Source organism: Cyprinus carpio, chromosome B16, assembly GCF_018340385.1.
Source record: "Cyprinus carpio isolate SPL01 chromosome B16, ASM1834038v1, whole genome shotgun sequence".
NCBI classification, from domain to species: Eukaryota; Metazoa; Chordata; class Actinopteri; order Cypriniformes; family Cyprinidae; genus Cyprinus; species Cyprinus carpio.
In genome coordinates, this window is record NC_056612.1 from 22,553,356 (window position 1) to 22,559,355 (window position 6,000).

General features: G+C 32.2%; 1 long non-coding RNA gene and 1 pseudogene across 1 annotated transcript; both read left to right on the top strand.

Moving 5' to 3' along the window:
• The first annotated feature begins 1,080 nt into the window (after positions 1–1,080).
• Positions 1,081–3,162, top strand: LOC122139928 (annotated as a pseudogene).
• Positions 3,163–3,164: 2 nt separating this feature from the next.
• On the top strand, positions 3,165–4,214 carry LOC122140105. The gene is made up of 3 exons (XR_006156816.1): positions 3,165–3,207; positions 3,498–3,592; positions 3,788–4,214. It is a non-coding gene; the product is annotated as an uncharacterized LOC122140105 (long non-coding RNA).
• The last annotated feature ends 1,786 nt before the right edge of the window (positions 4,215–6,000 follow it).

The following is a 6,000-nucleotide window of genomic DNA, read 5'->3' on the forward strand; positions in this document are numbered from 1 at the left end:
CACCAACTGATTGATTCTACTGATATCCAAAAGACAAGAAAAAAAACTTTATTTAGTTGACAGTCCATATTGCACATTAGCACCATTTAAAAGAGAGAGAAAAAACTTATATCTTTCTTATTTATTTTATGCCATAATTTTTCTCTCTTTTTTAAATCCTCACACTTTCTTTTTATTTCCAATTTGATGCACTGGCAACCAAAAGAAACAAAAGAAGCAAGTGTTCTCTTCGGCTGATAACAAGACCATTCAGTGCAATATAAATAAAATAAAATAATTAATAAAAAGCTCAATTCATTTGACAGTAAAGAAATACTGGAAAAAAAATTACCAGGCTTTATGATGGAGCTACAAGAAAATCTACAGAAGTAGTTCCTCTAGGTGACCAAATAAACAAGAAGGTTTAGATATTTAAATATTTGATTAGTTAAATGAATTCACATTATCACAGGAATCTAAAAGGTAAATGTGAATCATGTTTATCTTTTCAAAAAGCTTTTCTACACTCTTTTGCTCAAATAAAGTATAGGCCTAATTTCTCATTTACTCAGTGTCTTCCAAAACCCATATGACTTTCTTCAGTGGAACATATAAAAATAAGTAATTTGTAGTAGTATGTCTGTACAGTATATGGTCTGTTCATTTAATACAATTGAGTGAATGGTGACCAAAGCTGTCAAGTAAGATTTTAATGAATTAAAGGACTCTGTATATTTCTCACATAAAGCTATAATATGGCATATTCCATAGCAAGATGCACTGGGCTATATTGCATTGTATCTAGAGGTGTAAAAATAGTACAAAGAAATTATACCTGATTTAAAGGATACTTTGTCAAAGATTTATTTAATTGAATTGTTATTAGCTTTGGAGCATATACATAAAACTTTGTAGACTTATGGTTTTCATTCTTACTTGCTGTTTTGGTCCTTATGTGAGCCGTCAGTGTTAATGCTATTAAGAAGGAAATGAAATCAGCATTTGTCTGAGCAACTTCTTCATTTTCTCTTCTTGTGTATTTTTCTGACACTCCATACAAAACCTCTTCTGTAAGCTTAATAACTGAAACTGTGAATTGAAATGCTGCAAATTATTCTGCTTCTCCTGCCTGGTAAGAAAATATTTTCTTATGCATTTCGTTTGTTGTCCAATTTTCCTCTGATTAATCTCTAGCTGATTTTAATAAACTGGAAATGTATTGTATATATACAATGGAGACCAAATTCTGATGCCACTAATAAAACTGTTGCTATTTTGTGTTCTTTTTGTTTTCTAATGAAAATCTGAAAATAAAAGATTTAAAAGATTTTATTAATACCTGGTGTATATGGAGTTTGCATCAGCTTATTTTATTAGTGACATAAATATGACAGAATCTTGAATATCTCTTATTAATTTATGTTATAACTTTTCTTTATTGTACTTTACAAAAAAATGCATTTAATGCTTTTTTATGTAAGCTCAGACTTTTGGATCCTATTGTATAATGTAAATAAGTTCTTAAAAACTGTCACAATAGATGCTCTAGATAATATCTAAAACGGATATTGTGTCAAAAGATATTTTAATTTTCTATAAAACTATCTACAGTTACAAATATTATAATTAAAATAAAGCATTCTGTGCTCCTCAGGTGTTGTTAGTGAACAGTGGGAGGTGATTTATCCTCCTCGATCTGTGCTGCGAGGGGATCCAATGTCACCGTTAACTGTAGATTTATTTATCCACATGGAAATAACGTAACACAAGTGCTATGGTGTTCAATGAGATCAAACAGTGGCAAATGTCATTATCAGCCATATGTTGATAGTGAAGCAAACGATAATCAAAACAACTTTCAGTACATTGGAGACAAAACCTCAGATTGTTCTTATTTGATCAGTAATATTAATCAATCACATTCTGGAGAGTATAAATTCAGATTTATAACCGATAAGGAAGATGGACGTTGGACAGGTGATCCTGGAGCAAGTATTTCAGTACACGGTAAATATAAATGTTTACTCTGAAAAATTACTCCTTGATGCTTTTGTTGTTGTTGGGATTTATTTTTTTTGTTTGTTTGTTTGTTTTTTACTAAAAGAAATCTCTCTCTTTTTTTCTTTCTTTTCTTTCTTTCTTTTTTTTTTGATAGATTTAAGAGTGTCTATGTGGAGGTCAAGAGAAAATGGAAGCACAATACCTGGAGACTCTTTGAATTTGACATGCACACTCAACTGTTCTGGTAATTTAGCTGAGGTTCAGTGGTTTAAGAATGGTGATCCGATTCAACAGTCAGAGCCCGTCCTCACTTTCAGCAGAATAACTGCTAAAGACTCTGGGAATTACTCTTGTTCTTTGAAAAACTTTAAAACAACTTTGTCTGAAGAATTTACTATTTACATTGAAGGTTGGTTGAACTGATAAATATTTGAACATTTTCATATCTAAACAATTATATTCATATTTGTAAAATGAAAGATTTATTTCACATACTTAAGTATTAAATTGTCCTCAATAGATGTCGCTGGGTTCCCAACAGTTCTGATTATTGTGGTGTCCTTATTCTCACTTGTTTTCATCACTGCAGCTGTGATGCTTATAAGAAGGTAGGATATTTAGATTTGTTTGTACTTGCACAAACCAGTATATTATAAATCTCTCAGTTACTCTATACACTCAGTCTAAATGAAAAAATAAAAATAAATAAAAATTAAAATTAAAATTTAGAAAGTACAAAAAAAAGTACATTTTGTGTAGCTGCCAGGGGAGTTTTATAATGCTGGTGAGAACGGTGGTTAAGGCTTACGACACAAAAGTTGCAAAAACTGCATGTAGCCTCAATAAATTGTATTGTGTAATACTTTTAGAGTTGTATTGTATCGAGTTATGTTTTTAGGATTGAAGGAAATAACTGTAACTTAGTGAATAATGTTTCTAGTAATTCTCTGCCAGGACATTGTCCATTTTTCTACCATTTTTTCCCAACAGTATTTCTTTATTTCTTTATTCATTTAAAAAGGTATAATGAAATAATAATTGTAAATATCTTCTCAGAATCAAACCGCCTTTCTGAAATCATCGAATATTTTTGATGTATAAGCTAAATTGTGCTATTTATAATGCATTTCTGTCACATTTATTCTTAGAAGGAAAGCAAAAACTCAAAGAAAACCAACAGAAGAAGAGGAAGCCCAGGATTCTCTTTACAGCACCCCTCAAAAAACTGTAAATATATTTGTAAAAGATAAACATATAAAAACAGGCAAAAAACTAAAAAAAAAAAAAAAAACCATGTATAAGCTGCATTGACTGACATTGTGAAACCACCAGCAAGCTTCTTAACCAGCTAGCAAGTCTTATTTGGTCAACCAGTTTCATCAAAAAAAAAAAACAAAAAAAATAAATAAATAAATAAATAAAATACACTGGTTATGCTGAGCTAAGCTGGTCTTTTCAGCAGGTCAAGGATGACAGTTGCACATAAAGACATGTTCTGTGCATCTGTTTGCTGTTAGGCTTACACAAACCTGCCGGAAACCAAGGCTGAACAGCAGGAAGATGAAGTAGAATATTCATCTGTCAACATTAAACCCAAAGAAACGCTTCAGATGTGAGCATTCAATATACCTATAACTGTGGTCAAATGTTTCTACATACATACTGTAATTACTTTTTTTTAATCTGACCAGTAGTTATGGAGATGATGCAGCATAATTCATCATATTTGAAATCATATTTGTCTATCTTGACGGTTAATATGAGTTTGTGAGTATTTTCACTGTTATAATCATCTTTATTTCTATAGGTCTGCATACACAGAGAAGCAGGATGAATCAACCATCTACAGCACAGTGATGAACGGTTAATCTTATACATTCAGCAGTGAAGATACAGATTTGTACTGTAACATGTTTGTGTGTGTGTTTTATCTTTAAAAATCTTATTATCTTTAAAAATCTCTGGCTAGTTCTCTTTCTTATGTGCTTCACTTGAACAGTCTTCAAAAACATTTTATGGCAGCACCGTTGGCAGTAGACAGAAAACTTCTCGGATAAGCATTGCTTGATAGCTACAAAGAACAGTAAAAAAGAAAAGGCAGTGAGTAAAGAAAAACTTTAAAACGTTAAAATTATGTTAATAAATTCATTCAATTAAGAAACATTTTTTCTGCTTTCTGTTGTTTTGCTTTTTAATACTTTTTATTGTAAATAATGTTTCAATCTGCAACTGTTGTTATAGAACAAATAAGCATAATAAAGTATTGGTGACATTTTTATTTGTTTTATTATTATTTATCTTTTTAAGCCTACGTGATCCCATAATTTTGATTTCATAATTAATCAAGTTTACTGATATCCTAAAACCTGACAGGCAGGTTAGTAAACATTCAACATCGCACATTAGCGCCATCTAAAGGAGATAAATTCCACTGCACTGCTCCCATGACGAAACGACTACACACGGAACTTGAGCGCATGTGTCCGAAAGTACTTCCGACGCCCAGGCCGAGGTTAAAAAAAAATCTATCATCAACTTTAATATTTTATTTTTTATTAAAACAAAGTGAGCACGTGTGTGGCGAATTTGGTAAGGTAATCTCATTTTTATTAATCGCAATCTGAACTGTTGTTCTGTATTTTTATTTTGATATTTCGTTCCATGTTAACGATTACAAATGAATAAATAAGATAAATTATTCTTGTTAGTCATTTTTTAAAAGATTGTGTTTATGTTGCATATACTTAGTTTTCAAAAACAGGACCTTAAAATACCAAATCACAAATAAAGACGTAACCAAAAAAAAAAAAAAAAAAAAAAAAAAAGAAATAACGTCCCAAAAGGGCATTTGTTGACATTTTTTGACCTTTATGTCTTTGTAGTTGACTGCTCTGCATTCATGGACTGAAAAATGGCCAGATTTTGTGATCGCGCCCAGGCCAAACTCACTGTCATCCTGCCACACAAACACCTCCTGCTCAGAGCGGTCACCGTGATTTGCCCAAATATGACATGTTCCTGGATCAACATTATTGTCCAAAAATATAGAATTAACCCAGTCCCTACCCCTAAACCTAACCTAACCCTACCCATAATTAAAATCAGTGGGAAATGATAGCTGATTAACAAGGGTGTAGAAGCACCTAAACCCTGGTTGTAAGCCTAAAACAGATGTTTCCTGAAAAGTTATATCTCTATTCTGATTGTTTGCTTGGAATGTTGCTCCAGGATCAACAAGGATGTTGATCCAGAAACATGTTGTACTTGGTGAAATCACGCTCTGATAGCTAAACCGACACATCATCCAGCAGAGACTCGGGAAGGGAAGCTTCGGCACTGTTTACATTGTTAAAGACACAAAGACAGTAGCAGCAGAGAGACTGTAAGTCCTTTAATATTTCTCACCACCAAATGTTCTTTACAGCAGATTTCCCATACAGTCTGCTTCCAGAGGCCCACTTTGACATTTAAAATTTTAATCCTCTAATACTTGGGTTTTTATGGAGAGAGTTCCACTCTATTGGTCACCATGCATTTAGGCTTATTATAGTAGACAACGCAGGGTTTTTGTATGGGTAAGCATAGACTATGCTATAACATAGTGTCATAAATTAGAATCTCTCATAACTGAAAATGGAAAAATATCACAGATTGTAGCAGTTTCCAAGGTGTTTTGAAGAACTGAGGAAAAAACTGCGTGTACTTCCAATAACCACATACACAACCCCCACCATAAGCCACACTGTCACACACACCCACACATTGCACATGGCCTGTATGTGTCTGTTGCTCTAATTTTTGAGAATGTAAACTTTAAAGCTTATAGGAAGTCTTATCATTATGCATTAAAATGTCTAATTAAAAAGTCATTGTGAAGTTGCATCACTATTTTTTTTTAAATAGTCTTTGATTTACAGATATTATTAGAGGGTTTATTTACAAGTTACTTTTCTATTTTTTTTCAGTGTAGGATTAAATGAGTTTTAATGATGATTATCAGATGCATCCTCTGCAGGAGAG